This window comes from Rhinatrema bivittatum, chromosome 1 (assembly GCF_901001135.1).
Source record: "Rhinatrema bivittatum chromosome 1, aRhiBiv1.1, whole genome shotgun sequence".
NCBI lineage: Eukaryota > Metazoa > Chordata > Amphibia > Gymnophiona > Rhinatrematidae > Rhinatrema > Rhinatrema bivittatum.
Genome location: NC_042615.1, coordinates 781,550,741 through 781,576,840, shown reverse-complemented (window position 1 = coordinate 781,576,840; position 26,100 = coordinate 781,550,741). Strand labels below are relative to the sequence as shown.

General features: G+C 42.1%; 1 long non-coding RNA gene across 1 annotated transcript; it reads left to right on the top strand.

Annotated features, from left to right (window-relative positions):
* Positions 1–1,250: 1,250 nt before the first annotated feature.
* LOC115077893 lies at positions 1,251–26,091 on the top strand. Its single transcript, XR_003852999.1, has 2 exons — positions 1,251–1,409; positions 25,793–26,091. It is a non-coding gene; the product is annotated as an uncharacterized LOC115077893 (long non-coding RNA).
* The last annotated feature ends 9 nt before the right edge of the window (positions 26,092–26,100 follow it).

The following is a 26,100-nucleotide window of genomic DNA, read 5'->3' as shown; positions in this document are numbered from 1 at the left end:
AACTGTTTAGCAGAATATGATAGTTTAACATATCAAATGCTGTTGAAACATAATACAACAAACGCTGCCTGACCTTTGTTAAGTTCTAATAAAGCAAATCCCATTACTGAGACCATCGGAATTTTGGAACTATGATGCACCCTAAATCCACACTGATATGCGATAAAAGCTAATAGCGTGGAAACATGTAAATGTTCTTCCAGTTCTAGAAGGAAGCATGGAGTAGCTAATTTATTTTCCAAAAAATCAGTCCCAGTCACTATTAGGTTAAAAAAAGAACCACAGAATAGATTTATTATAGTATTATGTTCTTTCTTCAATGGATGTTTTGTAATATTTTTTCCCAACAGCCACAATCATGTCTTTTCCTCTGGAGTTGTGACAAACAAGATTTCAGATTGTAGGAGATCCTATGTTGGATTCAGGGCCAGATTTAGGCACAGGCAACGTAGGCAGGTGCCTAGGACACCAATTTCTGAAGGCTACCAAAAAAAAAAAAAAAGAGACTCCTTCTTGCGCTCTGATTTCCAGGGGAGACACCCCCCCCCCCCCCAGTCCTCTGTCTATGGGTGCCATAATCATAAATCCAGCCTTGGTTGCACTGCTCCCTTTCAGGGAAATCTAAGAAACAAACAGAAATTGTTTCTGACAAGTTGGACAGGGTTACACAACCATGGAAGATACCTCAGGTTACAAATATTTGCAACAAGAGGATTATTATGAATAAAAGGTTAAACTCTTAAGGTAGATAATGTTATACATCGAAACTTGTAAACCGTTATGATGGCGAAACCGAATGACGGTATATAAAACTCGATAAATAAAATAAATAAATAAATGTGTGTGTGTGTGTGTGTGAAAGAGCATATGTGTGTGAGACTGAAAGCATATGTGCGTGAGATTGAGAGCACATGTGTGTGTGTGTAGCTGAGAGAGAGCATGTGTGACAGTATGAGAGAGCCTGCCTGCACGTGTCTGTTTGTCTATGTGGGTGAGAGAGCCTGTGTAGATGAAAGAGAGAGAGAGAACGTTTGTGCTGAACAATATCCTCTACCATACCTGCTAATCCATGATAATCTCAGTGCAACTGGAAATCAAATGTACCCAGGTATGGGGAGTGGGGAATCTTGGTCTTATTAGTTTTAATATTAGGTATTATTTGATGTAGTTCACTGTGGTTAGGACTACATCTCCCAGAATTCCTTGCTGTCTGACTTCTAGCAAGGGGAATGAGCATGGATGGGGCTAGTCACACCTCTCTTGGGTAGCGGCTTCAGTGTGTAAGAGGTGTCTACAGCAGCACTGGTAAGGGGGCAGAGGGAGAGCAAGGAGTTCCTGGTGGTGCCTCTCCAGCACAGCTATGAAGGAGGGATCTGATGAGGCTGAGACTGGTCAGACTGCTACTAACAGTTAAGTGCCACAGTTAACCAGGAAGAGACTGTCTTATGTCAATTTCTGAAAGTTGGCTTTAGGGAAAGCTAAAGTGTTCTGTTTACCAGTCTGTTAAATTACTATGCTGAAAGGCAAGGAACAGGGAGATTAAGTTTAGCTGTGCAGCGTTGAGAAGTTTATGAACGAAGGAGTCATGGGTTCTTTTGGCAACAGGTTGTATTGTGACCCTGTAATGATTTAAAACCTCAGTAAACACAGATACAAGGAGGCTTGCTTGGGAAATGCAAAATCTGTAACTATAAATGCGTAGCGTTTAACTATGTGTATGGGAAGGGTGTGAAGAGATGATGATGGTGGTGGTGGGGAGGGGGTTTGTGTGCAATGCTGTAAGGTTTGCCGAGGTGGGTGTCTAACAGCCTTGCACCTGCAGGGCCTCAGCTGGAGTGTGGCAGACTCCCTGCTGCATCTGGTCAATGAAATAAAAAAAAAAAAAAAGCAATGTCAGGACAGATCAAACAACATAGATCAGGGACTTCAGGGCTGAACGAGGGCATTTTGGTGACAGCGAAATGCCAGCCTTCCAGTATGCCAGATGGGAACCTCAGCAGACCTCATATGCATTATCATGCAGTCAGATTGCAGGCGGAGCATAAGGGCATTCGGTCATTTCTTCTGTTATGAGCGTGGCAGGTTAGGTTTTCTGCTTTTTGTTTTTTAGGTTTTCTGCTTTTAACCCTGAACCTGGTTCAGACATTCCATATAGCCCAAATGATCTTGCAGCAGGAAAACCTGAGCAGGTTAATCTGATTTGCAGGAACTAGGTCCCCCCTCCCTCACCCTTGTGATTTTGAACATTTATAGAGCTCAGTAAAAAAAAAAATAATAAAGAAATCCTTTCTGGGATGTTTGTGAGACAAAACACGTGAAAAGAAATCAAACAGTTCTGCTGGTTCGAAAACAGATAGGATGATGGTGGTCAGGGCTGGCTCAGTGGCAGCGCTGTGCAGAGGGCTTTGAATTTGATTTCCTGGTCTGATCCTTTGTTCCCTGATCTGGCTGGAGATGCGTTCATAGCCTCTCCGGAGAGAGAGTCAGAGACTTAGGGTGCACAATTGTAAGGTGCCAGGGGGACCCCTGGGTGAGGACTGTCACTACAATGCCTGGGCAAAATGAACTCTGTAGAGCAGAGCTTTCCAAAGTGTGTGTCGCGACACTTTAGTGTGTCGCCTGAGGTGTGCCGGTGTGTCGCGCAAGCCCGGTGCACGTGACACACCGGCAAGTGGGAGCCAATGCAGCCGCCGGTGGAGCTCATCCCACTGGCGGCTGAGCAGTAAAGAATCGCTGTGCAGGAAGATCGGCATGGCTGTGGTGGAGCTCACGTCACCACGGCCCGAAGAAAAAGGGCACGTCTAAACGTGCAGGTGCTCCGCCTCCTTCCTGCCCATGCGGCCCCGGAAGAAAAATGTTGCCGGAGCCACACGGGCAGAAAGGGGGAGGAGCGTCAGCCGCGTGCAGAAGAGGAGCAGCAGCGTTGTTGCAGCGGGTAAGAAGAGGAGAAGGCCGGATGCAGGGTCCCCACCGCGGATCGGCCCGAGAAGATCAGGGCCGCTGCAGAGCCCATCCTGCAGCAACCCGTGAAGAGGAGGCCCAGAGGTAAGAGAGAGGCTGAGGGCCCGTAGAGTGCATGTGTGAGGTGAGTTGAGCGATTGTGTGCGTCTGTGAGCTGAGTTGAGAGATTGTGTGCGTGAATGAGGTGAGTTGAGCGATTGTGTGCGTCTGTGAGCTGAGTTGAGAGATTGTGTGTGGGAGTGAGGACCTGAATGTTTGCAGAGACAGCATGTAAGAGAGCCTATGTGTGTGTGAGAGAGACAGTATGTGACAGTGAGAGCCTGTGTGTATGAATGATTGTATGAGAGAGAGCATGTGACAGTGAGAGTCTGTGCTTGAGCAAGACAGCATGTGGGAGTGAGAGAGAGCCTGGGTGTGTGAGAGTCAGACAGCATGTGCAAGAGAGAGACTGTGTATGAATGATTGTATGAGAGAGAGCATGTGACAGTGAGAGCCTGTGCTTGAGCAAGACAACATGTGGGTGTGAGAGAGAGCCTGGGTGTGTGAGAGTCAGACAGCATGTGCAAGAGAGAGACTGTATGAATGATTGTATGAGAGAGAGCCTGTGAGTGTGTGAGAGAGAGAAAGCATGTGAGAATGAGAACCTGACTGAATGTTTGAGGGAAGAAGATAGATGGAGAGAAAAGAAATAGAAAAAAAGACAATATGAAAGGAATTGGCAAAAAAATAAGAAAGGGGAGGTGGAACAAAAAAGCCTGTGACCAACCGATTAGAAAACTAAGATCAGACAGCAAAGGTAAAAAAAAAGAAATAAATTACTTTTTACTGATTGGCACATGTAATCTTTGGTAATGTGCAAGAGTAGCACTTTCTCTATGCTGATTTCACAATGTACGAGATCAACATGGAGGAAGTGGAAACCCACGGGGCCTGCACAGAGGAGGCAGCAGAATGGGCTTCAGTGCCAATAGCAGCAATCAGCGCCTCCCCAATAGCCATGCGGCAGCAGTGACAGTGGCAGCAGAGGAATGAGAGAGGCTCCGAGGTTGCTGGCAAAAGAAAGAGAGGGGGTTTGCCTTTAGTGTGTGCCTGCCTGAGGGTGTGTCTGTGTATGAGAATGTATGGGTGTCTTCTTGGGGTTTGTATGTGTGAGAATAGGTGCCAGCCTGTGTGTGGTGTATGTGTGTGTGAGAATGAATTGGTGCCTGCCTGGGGGTCTGTGTGTGTGAGAATGAATGTGTGCATGCCTGAGGGAGTGGTGTGAAATTGAATGGAAGCCTGCCTGGGGGTCAGTTTCAGTGTGTGAGAATGACTGGGAGCTTGCCTGGGTGTGTGTGTTTGTGTGTATGTGAGGGAGCCAGACAGAGTATGTATGAGAAAATCCAGGGGAGTAAGAGTTTGTGTGGGGGTGTGTGTGTGGAGGGAGAGAGAGTGTCTTAGAGCTTGAGAGTGTGTCAGTGTCTGTGAGGTTATGGTGGGTATAAGAGCATGAATGTGTATGTATGTGACAGTATATGTGTGAGAGAGAATGGACATGTGAGTATGTGTGTGAGAGAGAGAGGATAACCTCCTAATCCTTGACAATATCAGGGTGACTGGAAATCAAGAGCTCCCACGTATGGACAGCAGGGGCTTTTTAAAATCCTTATTAGTTTTAATTATTGGGTGTTATTTGATATATGTGCTGTTTTGAAATATTTTATTGGTGTTTAGGAAATTGTAAAAAATGTATATGATTTTAATGAATAGAAATTCTATTTATCAGTAGTTTTAAAATATTCTTTTATTAGTATGGTTTTACTATTATAACTGATGCTTTATGTTTCTTGATTTTATTTGTTTTATGAGGAATGGTGGTTCTGTTTTTCCATTATTAATACACAGAGTCTGGCTTCTTGGGGTTTCCATTTCAGGTTTTGTCTAATTTGTGCTCCTTTATTTTGTATTCTGTATTTGGTGAGGGTCTGTCTCTGCTCTGTGTGTGTGACCATGATGAGAAATTCACTAGCATAGGGATCTATAGCAATCGGGTTTGTTTTGTTTCCTCAGTAGGTGGTGTATTGGTATTCTAGGACCTAGTACAATATTTACCCTTGCTTTTTCACAGGTAGGGTTATTGTTTGAGTCCTTGGTATTATTACTGTTATGTTACAATGGGATTGCAGTATAGATTGAGTGTCTTTTTTTTGCGAGGTTTTATTTTCGTTTACAATGTGCCTGGCAGTGGAAGGTGTTTGTGCTGCTGTTACTGTGAGGTGACACCAGAATTTGAAAATATCTTTTAGTATGATGAGCTGTAAGGGAAACATTCAAGCTCCATTGTTTGGGGGAATTTCAGTGGATGCACAGAGTTACAGAACTGGAGGTGCAGGATTTATATTGACATTCTGTCCCTTCCTATAAATTCCAGTCTTCACTCTCATAGCCATATAGAATTAGTTGAATGAGGCTATCAAATAATTTTATAGTGTGAAACTGGCCAGCTTTTTAAAATTACGCAGAAGACCCTTTGGACTTTCTTATTAACACCAAATATTCAAAAGCTGTGCTCATCCCATCAAGCTCATATATCTCATTAAAGAGGTAAATTGAATAACACAATAACTTTGTTTTATTATTGTTACTCATAAATTATAACAATAACATTAATCTTGGAATATTATATATTTTTAATATAAATGAAAGATTTTCACAAGATAGATTGTGTCGTGAAACATTTTATTATGTATATATTTAAGGAAACATACATAAATTGTCGAAATACATTTTGTTCATTTAACCTTTAACCTCTGGTTTGCTAGTAGACTGACTTACTGTGTCCCGAAATTATGTTTGTCTAAAAAGTGTGTCACCAACATGAAAAGTTTGGAAAGCTCTGCTGTAGAGATATAAAAACAGTAGAAAAATTCCAGAGAACTTGTGAATGAAGGCTGACGGCACCACAGCCCAACCTGGGCCAATTCTGACTGAACTGGAAGCTGCAAGGAGCAGGAGGAGAACCGCAGTGTTCCATCTCCTCAAAGGAAGTACAAAAAAAATGTGTAATCCATGCAAACTTTGCTGCGGGGCAGATGCTGCCCACACAACACACCCTGGTCAGAATCTGCTGTTGAATTTGTGGAAATTTTTATTTATTTTTTTTTTATTTTGTAAAAATTTTTATTTTTTTTTACAAAATTATTTCTGGAATTAACTTTGATGGAAAAGAAAGGCACAGAGAGCCCGCAAGTCGTTTTTTCCTGTACAATTTTCAAATGGCGCAGTTTCTGTTCTGGGGCTGTTATGACGGGGCCATTTTGTGATCCCCTCACACTGTGATTACAATAAGAGGTAACTGCAGCAGATCCTGGGCCGCAGTGAGGCAATTCTGTCAGGGAGACTAGGACAAGACAAGGCACTAGGAGACTTAGGCAGGCACTGCCCCTCAGGGTGCCCTACACAGCCCCCCCCGTGGGCTGGTTGCAGACCACCCTGTCCCACTGTGCGCCCTACACAACCTTACAGAGAGTGGGACAAGCGCAGGACTGAAGCTCAGGATGGTCGCCGCATCTCAAAAAAGATATCGTTGCGATGGAGAAGGTACAGAGAAGGACAACCAAAATGATAAGGGGAATGGAACAGCTCCCCTATGAGGAAAGGCTGAAGAGGTTAGGGCTGTTCAGCTTGGAGAAGAGGCAACTGAGGAGGGATATGATAGAGGTCTTTAAGATCATGAGAGGTCTTGAACGAGTAGATGTGACTCGGTTATTTACACTTTCGAATAATAGAAGGACTAGGGGGCATTCCATGAAGTTAGCAAGTAGCACATTTAAGACTAATCGGAGAAAATTCTTTTTCACTCAACGCACAATAAAGCTCTGGAATTTGTTGCCAGAGAAGGTAGTTAGTGCAGTTAGTGTAGCTGGGTTCAAAAAAGGTTTGGATAAGTTCTTGGAGGAGAAGTCCATTAATGGCTATTAATCAATTATACTTAGGAATAGCCACTGCTATTAATTGCATCAGTAGCATGGGTTCTTCTTAGTGTTTGGGTAATTGCCAGGTTCTTGTGGCCTGGTTTTTGGCCTCTGTTGGAAACAGGATGCTGGGCTTGATGGACCCTTGGTCTGTCCCAGCATGGCAATTTCTTATGTTCTTATAGTAACATAGTAATGACGGCAGAAAAAGACCAAAATGGTCCATCTAGTCTGCCCAGCAAGCTTCCCAAGGTAGTAACTGCTGCGCCATGCAGGTAATCAAGTTTGATTGGATTAAAGAAAATAAATTCTCCATTGCAAAGCTTGGTCCAGAATATTTTCCACTGAAAATGCTAAATATTTTATTGTTCAATCTAGATTAAAATTTTTGCATTGGATACCACCTGCATACCCCAAAACCACTCTGGGAAACACTTGAGCCACCGTAGCAAGGAGAGTCGTCATCACACTGGTTGCCTCTAGGTGGGGCGTTACAGTAGAAATAAAGACAACTGAGAGCTGCTAGTGAACAGATGCCATGTTGTATTATCCAGCAAGCAACACACAAGGTTAAAGTAACAACAGAGACAGGAAGTAGAAAAACAGTGAAATATAACAATCAGCCACAAGGTGGCAGCAGCCTACACGTTAACATCTGTAACAGCCTCCTGTAACAGGTCCTTTAGATAAGATGCACTATTGCTTTTTAAAGGTGAGGCACAACGTGTTGTGAGAATACAAACTGTTGTATGTATATAGGGAAAGATCTACATTTTTTTGTTTTTTTACCCTGACTTCCCTTTGGACTGCTTTTGTTGGTAACATCCTGAAAATTCGACTAACTGGCTGTGAGGTCACCAGGACAAGTTTGGGAAGCCCTGATGTGGAAATCAAAATGGTGTCAGGCAGAGCCCATAGCCCTAGGGGACCAAACTTATTACATCCTCCAGTTGACAAGCAAAGTAATTTATCCTGACCCCTTTGTGTCCTTTCCTGGAGCCAGCCAGCACACCAGATAACAATTTTCCTCTTTATTCTTGCTTTATCTACTGCATTTTGTTCAGCAGTTTCCTGTGTGGCACAATATCAAATGCTTTACTGAACTCTAGATGGATGATATTCATTTCTTTCATGAGTCAGATAAAATTATTGACTTAGTTTGGCTTGGACTTTCTTCTCCGAAGCCATGTTGGCTTATCTCTGTTAGTTCAAACTGTTCTAGGCATCCTAACCTGTATTATGTTTTTCCACTGCCTTGCTGAATACATTGGTGAGACTTTACTGCTCTGTTTGAGTCCATAAAATCCTGGAGATTCTTTGTTTGATGGCATGTGCATTAGTTTATAGACTTTTGTTATTTTTTCTGCCCCTAAAGGTTTGTTAAAAGCTAATATATGACATTTTTCCAGTTCTGTCAGTTGCTCACTTTGTAGTCTTAGATGTAGCCTGTCTGGTCCCTGAGAATATGATTCGGTTAAGCTCATGAAGAGTTTTCTGAAATGCTTTCTTTATCTGCCATGTGGCCTGATCATTACAGTGATGCTCATTTTCCATTTCCGTCCGTTGCAAAGTGTAGAAATGTCCAATTTTCAGATGTCCAGAACCTAAAGATCAAACTAATTTCCTTCTCTTCTCTTCCTCTTCTTCAGCCTTTGATCTCCATTCCCTAAATATTATTTTCCACCATGCCTCTGAATCCACAGTGTCTGTTACTTGCCAATGTGGCTGCTTCCAGAAATAACTACAATCTCAGTTCATGTCATTTGTTCCTTTGTGAATCATCATTGCTGATTTTGCAGCAGCAGCTCCTCTCAGAAGCCCGTCAGTTCATTTCCTGACCCTATACCGTGAACCTGAGAATGAAGTCTCCAACTACTGGCGAGTCTCTGCTGCCATCCTTTCTGGCATTTGCAGGGGGTGCAATCTAAGGAATCTCAAATTCTAACAGGGCACAGTCTCAATGTCTCTGGCAGTCACCATGAGCAAACAATCTTATTTCGATTCAGTTTTGCCAACTTTGATACCTCGGAAAATGTGAAGGCCTCTTAGCTCAACCATCTAAAGTTCAAATGTTAAAACAAAAGTGGGAATAAAGGGCATCTCTGATATGTCCTTATTAAGCACACAATTTTGGGATAAATGTCATTGCCCAGAGGTCATTTCACAGTCATTTAATCCAAGTGATCATATTGTTCTTTATTCAATATTTGCTAAAATCCCGAAGCATTAAAAACCAAGGCTATACTATCAAATGTCTTTTACAGAAAGCCAGGCTAGCCCGAAAATCTCTATTTTTATCCCTCCCAAATGCCTGGACCACTCTATTTTCTAGTATTTAAAACAGAGTGCCTACCAGCTATGAACCCCGTTTCTGAACATGCATGTAAACGTCTAAATAAGTACAGCGGTAAAAGCTAAGGGCCGGACTTTAATTCACTTACACGCGTGAAACACGGGGGTTTCTGCGCGTGGCTGGGCCTTAACGCGCGCTGGGCCGATTTCAAGGCGCGCACAACTTGCTCCTGCTCAGAAACAGGAGCAAAAGGTAAGATAAAGATTTTGGGGGGATTTAGGATAGGGGGAGGGGGAGTTCCCTCTCAGTCTGCTCCTTAATTGGAGTAGACTGGGAGAGAACTGGGGAAGGCCCCGATGTGTCGCAGCGTGTAACTGCATATATCTTCCCCCCCCTTGCGTGCGCTGGCTTGGCAGTTTATAACATGCGCATGCCAGTGCACGCGTGTTATAAAATCACATGTCCATGTGTGCGCGCCAGGTAGCACGTGCACATGGACACGTGCGGACAATTTTTTAAAAATCTACCCCTAAACGTATGAGCCCATTCAGCTGAGATCTCTTCTGGATGAATATGTCTACTGGTGTAGTTTTAAAAAGATCATTGTAGTCTGACATAACAATTACTTGAGATATCTACATATGATAGGCAGGTCAGCTGTTACTTTTACCTTTATTGAAATGGCTCCTCCCATGTTTTTTTAACTCTTTATTTATAATTTAACAATTTTTAATGAGCATATACATCTTGCATAGATAAGAACATAAGAACATAAGAAGATGCCATACTGGGTCAGACCAAGGGTCCATAAAGTCTAGCATCCTGTTTCCAACAGTAGCCAATCCAGGCTAGAAGTACCTGGCAAGTACCCAAATACTAAGAAGATCCCATGCTACTGATAACAGTAATAGCAGAGGCCATTCCCTAAGTCAACTTGATTAATAGCAGTTAATGGACTTCTCATCCCAGAACTTATCCAAACCTTTTTTAAAACCAGCTGCACTAACTGCACTAACCACATCCTCTGGCAACAAATTCCAGAGTTTAATTGTGCGTTGAGTGAAAAAATTTTTTTCTCCGATTAGTCTTAAATGTGCTACTTGCTAACTTCATGGAGTGCCCCCTAGTCCTTCTATTATCCGAAAGTGTAAAAAACCGATTGACATCTATTCATTCAAGACCTCTCATGATTTTAAAGACCTCTATTATATCCCCCCTCAGCCGTCTCTTTTCCAAGCTGAAAAGTCCTAACCTCTTTAGTCTTTCCTCATAGGGGAGCTGTTCCATTCCCCTTATCATTTTGGTAGCCCTTCTCTGTACCTTCTCCATCGCAATTATATCTTTTTTGAGATGCGACCAAATTGTACACAGTTTTCAAGGTGCGGTCTCACCATGGAGGGATACAGAGGCATTATGAGATTTTCCCTTTTTATTAACCATTCCCTTTCTAATAATTCCTAACATTCTATTTGCTTTTTTGACTGCTGCAGCATACTGAGCTGACGATTTCAAAGTATTATCCACCTTGATGCCTAGATCTTTTTCCTGGGTGGTAGCTCCTAATATGGAACCTAACATGGTGTAACCACAACAAGGGTTATTTTTCCCTATATGCAACACCTTGAATTTGTCCAAATTTCATCTGCCATTTGTATGCCCAGACTTCCAGTCTCGCAAGGTCCTCCTGCAATTTATCACAATCCACTTGTGATTTAACTACACTGAATAATTTTGTATCATTTGCAAATTTGATTACCTCACTCGTCGTATTCCTTTCCAGATCATTTATAAATTTATTGAAAAGCACTGCTCCAAGTACAGATCCTTGAGGCACTCCACTGTTTACCCTTTTCCACTGAGAAAACTGACCATTTAATTCTACTCTCTGTTTCCTGTCTTTGTAATCCATGAGAGGACATCGTCTCCTATCCTATTCCTCTAGACAAAGCACTAATATCCTTTGATAAGGTTCTGTTGCTGGGAGAAAAACTAAGAGGTGTAGACATGCATTGGGGCCTAGATGTTTGGATAGATAGTGATAAAAAAGAAAACCCATATCACAACCCCAGCAAGCATCATGCTGAGAAAGATGTAATTTAACCTGAGACTTCTCAACTTCTGCTGCGACTATACATGATGAATTCTTCGTAGGTCCGGCGGCAACTGTGATACACAAACCATGTGCTAACAACTGGAAGAATTGACATAGAAAGATGCGTGTGAGCTGTACTGTGTATGTAAACTCTCTCTGCCTGTCTAAGAAACACACAATAAAATAAAATAAACCCCAGGCTCTCCAGAGCCGTGCTAATCTCTCCTCCAGGGCCAGTGGACTATAAAACGTAGCTGTTGCAATAAAGTGGAGTTTGTTCACTAACATGCGCCATTGGTACTGGTATGGAGTCCACACTGATTTCCACCGGAGGCGAAAACATCACTCTATCTTTTTTTTTTTTTTAATTTATTTTTCCAGTGGCAGAGCTTCCTCTCCGATCTCTTTTCTAGTGGACTATATAAGAGAACTGGGCTTATGAATAATTTTCTCTGGATTTCTGCTGTGATAATTGTCTTTATTTCACTCTGCATGCTTCATTTTGGTTTTTGTTTTTTTTTAATTTCGAGTTATTGCAAAAAAAAAAAGAAATGTTTGAAGAAAAAAACAGCAGCAGCAGCAGCAGCAGCAGCAGTAGCTGCTGTTTCTGGCTGTGAAATTACAGCCCGGTATCAGCCTACCTTTCTGAAAACCAATGAGCCACCGAACGGAGATGAGCGAGGAAAGTCTTGGCTCTGACAGGACTTAGGAGCTGGAGGTGTATCTCACTCTTTCCAAGCTGCCCTCTGAGTCCAGAAGTGCAGCAGTGGCTCCAGAAACTTTTGTATCGGGAGGAGGGGAGGGCATACAGGGGCCACAGTGAATTTCAGGGTGGGCAAGTGCCAAGAGCCTTTCCCTCCAATCAATCAAAGTGGTCCAGCCAGATTGGGGGGGTGGGGGGGCAAGCTCCTTGTCTGAGGGGGGCTCCCCCCCCTGCAGAAATACCATTAAGTTACTTTCCAAAATGAATTTATAAAGCAAGGTCAATGGATTAATTTTAGATGATTACAGGTATATGGAGGCAAAAAATATTATTTATAGTTGTCATAAAAAAGTTCAGCAATTTTTTAAATTATCTGTATTGATTTTTGTCTGCAATGTGTTAACGTGATTTATTATATGATGATGTCTGTTTAAAAAATTGTACCCAATTATTGGGTTTTTATGAATACTGTACACTGTTTTGACCAGATAAAGTATCTGTATGTAACAGCGATGTATATGATTTTAAAGAGCAAGCCACTGGATTTTCAGCTGGAGAACTCTTTTAAAACAAACACTGTCCTGCAGAGAGAGCCATCTGCTGGGAATTGACTAGCATTCACATGCAGGTTCAGGGGCTGCTGCTTTCTCCAAGGACAGCGTGGCTCGCTCTTCTGAAAAACCAGCAGGAGCAATAGTGAAAAGCAAGCATACCGCATCTCTTGTCTATTTTCTAGAAAACGAGAGAACATTGCTTTGAAAACAGTCATTCAATCCTCTGTACCCTTCAGATCCTGGATTTCTTCTACACAATCACGCATCCAGGGACGGATTGCAGGAAAATATCAGCCCGGGGGATTTTTTTTCAAAACTGGCCCATGGGGTACCTGAATCCCTTGTAGACTTTCCTTGCAGCGCATACTTCAACAGCTGACCCTTTAGAAAGACATCATGTGACCTGGAGCCTGGCAGAACTGAGCCAAAAAATCTCCAAAATAAAATTTTACATTTTTCCTAAATAAGACGTAGAGGACACCCTTGAACAGAGATGAGCAAACAGAGCTCTACTCCCCCCTTCCATCCATTCAATTTGTTGGGTAAAAAGCATGCTATCATTTAAGTGAACTGCAGCAGAGAAAAAAAGAGGACAATGCAGCTGTGTCACATGAGCCACCAGCCCAGGAAACCTAGAATAAGATTGAAAAGGTTGCCAGACCCCTTTCTGTGAAGGTGTTTAAATGACCATTGAATAGATGAATCAGAAACTCAGGTAGGGGATATGCATGTCACAGCCCCCTGGACTACTGTTGGTAACTTGCAGTGAAATATCACTTTTAATCAAAGGATCATAGCACATACCTAAATTACAGAACTATGACTGGAAAAGTCCCACATTGGAGAATTCTGAATTAGAGAGGGATTTATGAGAGAAATGTACTGAAAAAATAGTCTTAGGAAGAAAACAGATTTTCACCCTAACAAGGGGAGTCAGAACCTTGGGTACTTAGTTCTCAGATAACAGAAAAAAAAAAAAAAACCAGGCAAGATGGAAGGATGTACATATATTCTCTTCCCATGGTCCTGCCTGTGTCTTGGCCTTTTGACTAAGAGAAGGTGACCTATCCAGGCTGAGTAACAGCGAATAACTGGCCATGAGCTTAGCAGAGTTAAAATCACTAAAAGCTGAGATTACAGAGGGCCTGAATCACTGAACACTAAACAAGCCATATGCCTAGTGGAGCTGTAAACCCAAGCCAGGAAAAGCCCTCCTATCAAGGAAGAGGAACTGAAGCACAGCAGCAGATCCGGAGATCAAGTGGTCCCCCAGGAGGAAGGGGACCCTAGCAGCAGGCCGATCGGGAAGTGACTTCAGCAAGAGGATCCCAGTGGCAGATCAAGTGGTCCCCCAGTAAGGCATGAACCCCAGCGGCAGATCGAATAGTCCCCAAGGAGGGCATGGACCCCAGAGGTATATCGGGAGGTAAACCTGGGTCCCCCTTGAGCAAGGGGTCCCCAGTGGCAGATCAAGCATTCCCTATGGAAGGTGTGGACCCCAGCGGCAAATCGAGTAGTCCTCCAGGAGGGCGTGGTCCCCAGCATTGACACGGACCTTTCAGCAGAGCGGAAGCGGCACCAAGGAGATGGCAGTGGTTTAGATACAATGGACCCCCCATGCCAACAGTGCCCACCAGTGCCCATGCCAACAGTGCCCACCAGCATAGTTGATTCTTTTCACATGGGTGAGAATTGGGAAAAAGCGGGAAATCAAGAGGTCCCTTCTATTGTATATGGTGGTATATTGTGGGGGCCAACAACCCCAAATTGCCAAATATTAAATGTTCTTGCTATCTTGTAGAAATGTATATAGTGTGTGGCCTGAGACTATTAACCACAAGTATACAAGTGTGCTGTTTGACATCCTATTAGGAATGTATATAGTCATGTAGAAATGTATATACTTATATAGTCTAATAAACCTATTAGACTATATATAAGACTAAGGGAGGAAAATCCCACCCACTAACACCTTCTTCCCCAGGTGGAGGCACCTAGAAGGTGAGGACATTCCATGAAGTTAGCAAGTAGCACATTTAAGACTAATCAGAGAAAATTATTTTTCACTCAACGCACAATAAAGCTCTGGAATTTGTTGCCAGAGGATGTGGTTAGTGCAGTTAGTGTAGCTGGGTTCAAAAAAGATTTGGATAAGTTTTTGGAGGAGAAGTCCATTAACGGCTATTAATCAAGTTTACTTGGGGAATAGCCATTGCTACTAATTGCATCAGTAGCATGGGATCTTCTTAGTGTTTGGGTAATTGCCAGGTTCTTGTGGCCTGGTTTGGCCTCTGTTGGAAACAGGATGCTGGGCTTGATGGACCCTTGGTCTGACCCAGCATGGCAATTTCTTATGTTCTTATGACCGATGGAGTCTTCCCTAGGGGGGCTCCTGCCAGGTCGGTCCTGAATCCAGGAACCGAGGTAAGCGGTCAAGGGGGAGTTACACAAGTGATGATCCCCAGATATTAAACAGTAGTGAAATCAGCTACCAAAAGCCAAAATATTTCCTCACTTGGTGGAGGACACAATTGGCCCTCTTATGCAGCAGAACTGGAATAAGGGATGAATAGAGATCTTAGTTTTTCATTTTTATTTTATTTTTTCCTGGGAATCTATCAGTCTTTATTACAACAAGAATAAAAAATATTTACCTGTAAAAAAAAAAATGAAAGTAATTTCTTTCCACTGATTTCTCCTGTTTATGTACCTGTTGTAGAAAAGACTGATAAATTCCTGTGAAAAATATAATAAAAATGAAAAAGGAAGTCCCCAGGAATGAATGAATGTCTAGTCACAAAATTCCTTTGCGGAGGCAGAAAAATGTTTAACAGCTTCCCAGGAGATTTCATTAGTCATGAACTGTGATCATTCTAGAAAGATTTATTTATTTATTTATTTATTTATTTATTTAAAGACTTTTCTATACCGGTATTAGTGGGAACATCATACCGGTTCACATTTGAACAGTAGGTTTGAAATTACATATTTAACAGGGAGAATGAAACTGGGAAGGAGATCACACAAGTGCAGAGTAGAAATATAGCGTAACAACAAGCGGAAAAGAACTCCATAATATAGGAAACTGATGACGTCAATATAGGATACAATATAACATCATAGTAATATGTACATAGGTAACCAATGTTTGACTGATAAACATTTTGATTACATGGTCAGAAGTACATGGGGAGGAGACAGGTTAGTTAGCGGGAGTGAATAAGGTGAGGCAGACTAATCTGGATATGCTCGTTTAAACAGCCATGTTTTTAACTTCTTTTTAAATTTGATGGAGCATAGTTCGAGGCATAGGCTTGGGGGCAAGGAGTTCCATAGTGAAGGGCCAGCAATCGAGAGGGCATGTGTGGAGGAGAGGTATGCTATTTTAAGCGAGGGTACTAGTAGGGTACCTTTGTTAGCAGTTCTAGTGGGCCGAGTAGATTGGTGGGCGCTAAAAGGAATATCAAGCCAATTGGAATTATGAGAGTGAGTCGATTTATGAACAATGGACAGTGTTTTGTAGAGAATTCATGAAGGGATAGGGAGCCAGTGCAGATCTCTGAGGATGGGGGTGATATGGTCTGATTTGCGGGCATTTGAGATGATTCTAGCAGTGGCATTTTGTAGCATTTTTAGTGGTTTTATCATGGCGTGGGGAGCCCTAAGAGGATTGCATTACAGTAGTCCAATTTAGAGGAGATGGTGGCTTGGATCACTGTACGGAAGTCTTGGGTGTATAGTAGTGGTTTAAGTTTTTTTAGGACATTGAGTTTGTAGAATCCTTCTTTAAGTATGGAGCTAACATATTTCTTCATGCTTAGTTGCTGATCGATGAGAACTCCAAGGTCCTTTACAAAGGGTTGAGCTGTGGTGTGGTTAAAGTTGGGGTTGTTAGACAAAGAAGGGTATGGGGGGGAGTTTTGGGAAATGAGCAGGAGTTCGGTTTTGTTAGTATTGAGTGCGAGGTGGAGGTTGGTGAGTAGGGAGTTGATTGCTGCGAGGCAGTTTTCCCAATGTTTCAGGGCATCGGAAATAGAATTATGAATAGGTATGATGATCTGGACATCATCTGTGTATAGATAGAACTTAAGGTTGAGATCAGAGAGAAGATGGCAAAGTGGAGTGAGGTAGACATTGAAGAGGATGGAAGAGAGTGACGAGCCTTGTAGGACTCCTTGCTGTAGGGGGTCGGGGGCGGATATGGCATTACCTATTTTAACAGAGAACTTTCTGTTCGAGAGATAGGATTTGAACCAGGCGAGGGCTAGGCCTGATATACCAATGCCTTCTAGGCGGGCAAGGAGGTGATTATGGCAGATGGTGTCGAAAGCCGCAGAGATATCAAGGAGGGCAAGAAGGTAACTGTGACCCTGGCCCATTCCTCTGAAGATGTGGTCAGATAGGGTGAGAAGTAGCGATTCCATATTGAAGTGTTTCCAGAAGCCGAATTGTGAGGTATGGAGGATCTTGTGATTTTCGAGGTAGTCCATGAGTTGTAGGTTAACAACTCTTTCCATTATCTTGGCAATAAATGTATTTTCGTAGCATAGAAGTCCCGTTTGTGTTTCAGAGTTGTGGTTCTGTAGCAGTGTAGAGCAGTTTTGTAACTGGCGGAATGCTGAGCGGTTGGGTCCTTGTGCCATTTTCTCTCTTTTTGTCTGAGTTTATTTTGCAGTCGATTAGCAGGTCGTTGAGGATGGGTGTCTTTTTTGAGAGAGATTGTGCGTTGAATAATATTACAGAGAGGGTGGTGAGGCCTAAGAGTTGCGTCAATGGGGAGGTGAGGATAGGGATTAGGGATTTAGGCAAGGGTGAGGGATATTGGGCAGGGGAGGGAGGGGGTCTGGAGAGGGGAAGGTGGATGCGAGGGATGGGATAGGTTGCCATTTCAGGATGCATGTAGTAAGAGCAAGGCAGACAAAGGAGGAGGTCTCTGAGTGGGGTGGCTGAGCAAGATTGTGGAGGTTACAGGGCAAGCTAAGCAGGGAGGCAGGAGGGGCCTTCGCTCTTACTTCAAGGTTGATCCAGGCCTAAACATTTAGGCCTAGATTAGCAGCAGAAGGAAATATCCATTGTGAACTGTATCATGCTCTCAGTCATCTTTTTCTTATTCCTGTTCATCTTCACAAAACCTGAAATGAGAAAAAAATTCTAAGGGCAAAAGAACTTTGGGATCTTTTGCCTGAATCACTCATGGGCTACATGTTGCCTGCTGTCCTTTGTACCCCCACACTCTCACAGACTGTCTCGCTAGAAACATATGATCTGGGTGGGGGGGGGGGCTCTAATGGTAGATTGTACATTTATTGTCGCTGAACAGAAGGGAGACTGGACAATGCCATTCTATAATTAAGAGTAGGTTACAGAAGCAGTTTTGCACAGAGAAGAACTACCAAAATGGACCCAGACTTGGAAAGCAAACATTGCATAGTGAACATTAAGGAACTCAAAATGCACTAAGAACACAGACAAGAAGGGGACAGAAACATTAACATTTCTAGTAGGCAGGTACAAGAAGATGAGGTTTACCATAAAAGAGAAATTCAAGGTCAAATCGATGGGAGGAAGGTTCAGAGGAAATATGAGGATATACTTCCTAATGGGAATAGCATGCCAGCACTGCTGGTGGAAACCAAAACTGTGCCAGAATTCAAGTATGCTTGGTACAGATCCAGAGGCCAGGAGCAAGATGAGGTGGGGGTAGGACCAGTGCTCCTTGGGTCAGATCCAGAGGCTGGGGTAAGATGAGACATGGACGGGAAAAGTGCTACCTTGGGACAGATCCAGAGGCCAGGAGTAAAATGAGGTGGGGGTAGAACCAGTGCTCCTTGGGACAGGTCCAGAGGCTGGGGTAAGATGAAGTGTGAGCAGGACCAGCACTTCCAGTTTTGCCATGTTGTGCAAATGATTACTGCACTGTCCACTCTGGCAGTAAATGGTGGCCATCAGCAGAAGTCACAAGGCGCAGGGCCAGTGAGCCAGGATGCATTCTCAGTCTCCGCTGTAGCTTTTAGGGTAGCCACCGATGCAGCCCAGTAAAACAGGCCATCTCCTTGGTTAAAAGCCACACCAAACATCAGCATGATAGAAACTATCATAAAGAAAAAATTGCTGAACATATAGATAAGCATAGCTTAATGGGACAAAGTCAACATGGATTTAGCCGAGGAAAGTCTTGCCTCACAAATTTCCTACATTTTTTTGAATGCATAAATAAACATGTGGATAAAGGTGAACCAGTTGATATAGTGCATCTGGATTTCCAGAAAGCGTTTGACAAAGATCCTCATGAGAGACTTTGTAGTAAATTAGAAAGTCATGGGATAGCTTAGGAGTGAGTGCTGAGGTGGTGACCTGGATTGAAAACTGGTTGACGAACAGAAAACAATGCGTGATGGTAAATGGAACTTTCTCTGAAGAGAGAGAGGTTTTAAGTGGTGTACCGCAAGGATCGGTGTTGGGACCGGTCCTGTTCAATATCTTTGTGAGCGACATTGCGGACAGGATAGAAGGTAAGGTTTGTCTTTTTGCGGACGACACTAAGATCTGCAACAGAGTGGACACGCCGGAAGGAGTGGAGAGAATGAGACGGGATTTAAGGAAACTGGAAGAGTGGTCGAAGATATGGCAGCTGAGATTCAATGCCAAGAAGTGCAAAGTCATGCATATGGGGAGTGGAAATCCGAATGAACTATATTCAATGGGGGAGGGAAAGGCTGATGTGCACGGAGCAGGAGAGGGACCTTGGGGTGATAGTTAATGATATGAAGTCTGCGAAACAATGCCACAAGGCGATAGCAAAAGCCAGAAGAATGCTGGGATGCATAGAGAGAGGAATATTGAGTAAGAAAAGGGAAGTGATTATCCCCTTGTACAGGTCCTTGGTGAGGCCACACCTGGAGTACTGTGTTCAGTTCTGGAGACCGTATCTACAAAGAGACAAGGACAAGATGGAAGCGGTTCAGAGAAGGGCGACCAGAAAGGTGGAGGGTCTTCACAGGATGACATACGAGGAGAGATTGAAGAATCTAAATATGTACTCCCTGGAGGAAAGGAGGAGCAGGGGTGATATGATTCAGACTTTCAGATACTTGAAAAACTTTAATGATCCAAAGACATCAACAAACCTTTTCCATCGGAAACAAATCAGCAGAACCAGAGGTCACGAGCTGAGGCTCCAGGGAGGAAGACTAAGAACCAATATCAGGAAGTATTTCTTCACGGAAAGGGTGGTGGATGCCTGGAATGCCCTTCCGGAGGAAGTGGTGAAGTCTAAAACTGTGAATGACTTCAAAGGGGCGTGGGATAAACACTGTGGATCCATCAAGTCTAGAGGGTGTGAATAAAGTGGAGACATTCAAACACTGCACGGAGCGGCAGTAGCCACAGCGGCATTCAAACACTGCACGGAGCGGCAGTAGCCACAGAGGCGTTCACGGAGCGGGATGCCAGTGGCCAGTAGTTGGTGTTCCACCTTCACGGAGCGGAAGGATGGAGGGCTGCTATTTCCAAAAAAAACAAAACAAAAAAATTAAAACAGGGGTGGGTAAGAGTATGGGGCAAGGGGGTGGCCTGCTTGTTGCAGCGGTTGCTACCCCCAATTGAGCTGGATGTCACTTGGATGCAGATTCAAAGCTGCTCTCTAAATTGGGTGGAGGGGAATTAGGGCTGGAGGGTACTGGAAGCCAATAGTAACAGGTGGGAGAGAGAAAAAGGGAAAAAAAATGGATAAAGTGCGTAGCTTGCTGGGCAGACTTGATGGGCCATTTGGTCTTCTTCTGCCGTCATTTCTATGTTTCTATGTTTCTATGATTGCCAACTGGTTAAAAGATAGAAAACATAGAGTAGGACTAAATGGTTAATTTTCCCAATGGAAAAAGGTGAATAGTGGAGTGTCCCAGGGATCTGTTCTAGGACCGATGCTTTTTAATATATTTATAAATGATCTTGAAATGGGAATAACGAGTGCGGTGATCAAATTTTCAGATGACACAAAATTATTCAAAGTTGTTAAATCACAAGAGGATTGTGAGAAATTGCAAGAAGACATTGCAAAACTGGGAGTTTGGGCATGCAAATGAAATTTAATGTAGACAAGTGCAAAGTGATGCACTTAGGGAAGGATAACCCAAATTATAGCTCCAGAATACAAGGTTCCACATTAAGAGTCAACACTCAGGAAAGGATCTAGGTTTCATCGTTGAAAATATGTTGAAATTTTCTGCTCAATGTGTGGCAGCAGCCAAGAACTTAAATAGAATGCTAGTGATTATTAGAAAGGGAGAATAAAACAGAGAATATCATAATGCTTCTGTATCACTCCATGGTGCGACCTCATCTTCAGTATCATGTTCAGTTCTGGTCACCACATCTCAAGAAAGATATAGCAGAATTAGGAAATGTACAGAGAAGGGCGACCAAGATGATAAAGGGGATGGAACAATTGCTGTATGAAGAAATGCTAAAGAAGTTAGGGCCCTTCAGCTAGGAGAAGAGACGGCTACGGGGAGATATGATAGAGGTCTATAAAATAATGAGTGGAATAGAACAAGTAAACCTTAATCAGCAGCAGCTGCAAAGGTTAAAAATGTTGAACAGGCATGGACATTGTTTAAAAATACAATCCTAGACGCGCAGTCCAGGGTTATTCCATGCATTAAGAAAGGTGGAAAGAAGGCAAAACAATTACCGTCATGGCTAAAAGGTGAGGTGAAAGAAGCTATTTTAGCCAAAAAAACAACCTTCAAAAATTGGAAAAAGGATCCATCTGAAGAAAATAGGATAAAACATAAGCATTGTCAAGTTAAGTGTAAAACATTGATAAGACAGGCGAAGAGAGAATTTGAAATGAAGTTGGACATAGAGGCAAAAACTCATAATAAAAACTTTTTTAAATATATCCGAAGCAAGAAACCTGTGAGGGAGTCGGTTGGACCATTAGTTGATGGAGGGGTTAAAGGGGCTCTTAGGGAAGATAAGGCCATTGCAGAAAGACTAAATTAATTCTTTGCTTCTGTGTTTACTAATGAGGATTTTGGGGAGATACCAGTTCCGGAGATGGTTTTCAAGGGTGATGAGAGAGACGAACTGAACCAAATCACTGTGAACCTGGAAGATGTAGTAGGCCAGATTGACAAACTAAAGAGTAGCAAATCACCTTGACCAGATGGTATGCATCCTACAGGAACTAAAAAATGAAATTTCTGATCTATTAGTTAAAATTTGTAACTTCTCATTAAAATTATCTATTGTACCTGAAGACTGGAGAGTTGCCAATGTAACCCCAATATTTAAAAAGGGGAAATCCGGGAAACTATATATCAGTGAGCCTGACTTCGATGCCGGGAAAAATAGTGAAACTATTCTAAAGATCAAAATCACAGAACATATAGAAAGACAAGGTTTAATGGAACACAATCAACATGGATTTACTCAAGGGAAGTCTTGCCTAACAAATCTGCTTCATTTTTTTGAAGGGGTTAATAAACATGTGGATAAAGGTGAACCGATAGATGTAGTGTATTTGGATTTTCAGAAGGCGTTTGACAAAGTCCCTCATGAGAGGCTTCTAAGAAAACTAAAAAGTCATGGGATAGGAGGTGATGTCCTTTTGTGGATTACAAACTGGTTAAAAGACAGGAAACAGAGAGTAGGATTAAATGGTCAATTTTCTCAGTGGAAAAGGGTAAACAGTGGAATGCCTCAGGGATCTGTACTTGGACCGGTGCTTTTCAATATATTTATAAATGATCTGGAAAGGAATATGACGAGTGAGGTTATCAAACTTGCAGATGATACAAAATTATTCAGAGTAGTTAAATCACAAGAGAATTGTGATACATTACAGGAGGAACTTGCAAAGCTGGAAGATTGGGCATCCAAATGGCAGATTAAATTTAATGTGGACAAGTGCAAGGTGTTGCATATAAGGAAAAATAACCCTTGCTGTAGTTACATGATGTTAGGTTCCATACTAGAAGCTACCACCCAGGAGAAAGATCTAGGCATCATAGTGGATAATAATTTGAAATCATCAGCTCAGTGTGCTGCAGCAGTCAAAAAAAACAAACAGAATGTTAGGAATTATTAGGACGGGATGGTTAATAAAATGGAAAATGTCATAATGCCTCTGTATCACTCCATGGTGAGACCGCACCTTGAATACTGTGTACAACCTCAAAAAAGATATAGTTGAGACGGAGAAAGTATAGAGAAGGGCAACCAAAATGATAAAGGGAATGGAACAGCTCCCCTGAGAGGAAAGGCTGAAGAAGTTGGGGCTGTTCAGCTTGGAGAAGAGACAGCTGAGGGGGGATATGATAGAAGTTTTTAAGATCCTGAGAAGTCTTGAATGAGTAGATGTGAATCGGTTATTTATACTTTCAGATAATAGAAGGACCAGGGGGCATTCCATGAAATTAGCAAGTAGTACATTTAAGACTAATCGGAGAAAATTATTTTTTACTCAACGCACAATTAAGCTCTGGAATTTGTTGCCAGAGGACATGGTTAGTGCAGTTAGTGTAACTGGGTTAAAAAATGTTTTAGATAAGTTCTTGCAGGAGAAGTCCATTAACTGCTATTAATCAAGTTTACTTAGCTAATAGCCACTGCTATTAATTGCATCAGTAGCATGGGATCTTCTTGGTGTTTGGGTACTTGCCAGGTTCTTCTGACCTGGTTTGGCCTCTGTTGGAAACAGGATGCTGAGCTTGATGGACCCTTGGTCTGACCCAGCATGGCAATTTCTTATGTTCTTATGTTTACTCTTTCAAAAAGTTGGGGACACACAATGAAGTTACTAAGTAATACATTTAAAACTAATAAGAGAACATTTTTTTTACTCAACACATAATTAAGCTCTGGAATTTGTTGCGTTTAAAAAAGGTTTGGGCAAATTCCTGGAGGAGAAGTCCATTATTAAGAGAGAGTTGCAGAAATCCACTGCTTATTCATGGGATAAGCAGCTTGGAATCTGTCTGCCCCTTGGGATCCTGCCAGGTACTTGTGATCTGGCTTGGCCATTGTTGGAAACAGGATATTGGGCTTGATAGAACCTCGGGCTGACGCAGTATGAGAAGCCTTATGTTCTTATAGAGTCATTCATCAAAATGCATTATGGCGTTAACGTCATAATGCATGCAATTATAATGCTAGTGCAAATTTTGAGAAGGGGCGGGATTTATGAAAATGAAGGGCAATATCGCATTGTGCGATGGCATAACGCATGCTATCACACGGTTTTAATGCCAGAAATGACTACACCTTTTTTCCTGGTGTTAAGCTGTGTGATATGCCCAAAATGGCCGTAATGCAATTTTTTGAATTGCATTTGGCCATTTCTGGGCTTCGGAGGCAAGGGGGAGAAAGTGGAGTGAAGGAGAGGAGAGAGAGCCCTTGCGGAGGCCCTCACAGTATGCAACTATTTATATGCCCATAGGAAGGGCATCTAAAAGCTTGAGGTGAGGTGTTGGTGGTAGTTTAGGTTTTAGGGGCCAGTTTTTCATGCAGAGTGAGACGTACGAACAGCACAGTACACCTCAGTGAAGCTTTGACGTCATTTGGAGTGAGGAAAGTCTCGCAAAGATGACATTTTGAACTATGTTATCTTGCCCTAATGACGTCAAAGCTTCACCGAGGTGTTCTATGCTGTTCGTACGTCTCATTCTGCAGGAAAAGCTGGCCCCTAAACCCTAATCCACCACCAACACCTCACCTCGAGCTATTAGATGGCCCTCCTATAGAGAAATAAATACTTCACTACTATAAAGGCCTTATAGATAGTCTCTCATCACATTTTGATGAATCTCGGGGTTATTTTGCTGCATGCATCTCGTCTGACATGGCTCATAGAAGAATGATTGAAGGAGGATCTGAGTAGTTTGCTCTGGAACCAGGGATGGAGGAGGAAGATACAGCAGACAAAGGGATACATGGAGCAGGAACCATATGACCAATTTATCCTGCTAATTGTAAAAATGTAATAATTTGTCACAGTTCCTTGGTTTCTAGATCTAGGTCTTAAGTGGAGTTGCTTAAGGAATATACATGGCAGCAGGTTTAATAATAAAGCTACTGGAATTTGGCTATGGTTCTGCTCTGTGGTCTTACATAGCTATAATAAAGTGTTGAGGTCACATTTGGTTTCAACTCTCCCCACTTTTATTCAATCTATATGGAATGTATAATCTTGACCAATATTGGATATGGCAGTGGTGGCATCTAAGAAAGATGATCTACAAGAAATGATAGATTATGCATAATCTGTAAGGTCTATGCAATAAGCCTGAACACCAAGAAAATTAAAATTCTGATACTCATCAAAAAAAAAAAAAAAAGCATCATTTTTTCAGTCCCTCTCCTGCTGTTTATCATGGACTTGGATTTTGCTGTATTTTTATTTATTTTTCCTTCTTGGATGTGTTGTATCATTTTATCTAGAATTGCTCTGTTATATATCTTTATTTGAATAATTGTTGAAATATTAATACAAAATTAAAAAAAATAAAACCAAAAAAAGTTGCTGATGGAACAAAACCAGAGCACATTAACAAAAAATCCAATCTAGAGCCTGTGTGGATACAGCACAAAAATGTATTTTAAATTTATTTATGAATTGTTTATTAACTTTGTAAGCTAGTTTGAGGAATCCTTTAGTCTAAAATGGCAGGATATAAATGTAAAGATTATATCTGTATTTATCTATCTAGTTAGCTGGATAACAGAAAATGGAAGATAGCTAGTAAAAAAAACAAAACATTGGTAATGCAAACCATGACTTTTGGGACTGTGAATAGTTTCTTAGAAGGTTCTTAGATCTAAAGTTAAAAGACAAGGCTACCACTTCTATACATCTTCTCTGTAGTGAGATACAAAACGTAAAATATGGACTTACAGTAAAGGGATCATGACTGAATAGATTGAAATGTACCCTACTGAGATAAGAATCCAATTGGTGAAAACGTAAAACCCCTAACTGCCTTGAAAGATATAATTTCAACTTCACTCAGTACATAAATGCGGTGAATATGGCAAAGAAAAAGTATTTCACCCAATGTATTAGAGCATCTTGGAACAACCCCAGAGGCCCGAACTATTGTTTAACACAGTTAACTATCTCATTAAATCTTCTGCAACAAGCCTAGATACCCAAATCTTCCCCCAGTCTGTCAATATATGACTCCTTTGCAAGCTATCTGAACTGCAAAATAACGTTATCTGCCTTTTTCCCCACAGTTTACACCACCTTCAGCCCAAATCATGCAACCTTATCATCAATGGGACAATTCTGAATACTTATCCAGCACTGAAATTGTACAAATCATCTTCAAATTCAATCCATACTCCACACCACTCTTGAAAATAGCATGCAACAAAATTGCCCCTTCAATCATTAAATTGGTCAACTTCTCACTAGAGACTGGCCAGCTTCTATCTCATCCGTTCATCCAATCCTTAAAAAAAAAAAAACAGTTCTGACTTTTCAAAATTATCACTCTATATTTTCTCTTCACTTTCTATCCAAAATTATTGAAGCAACTGAA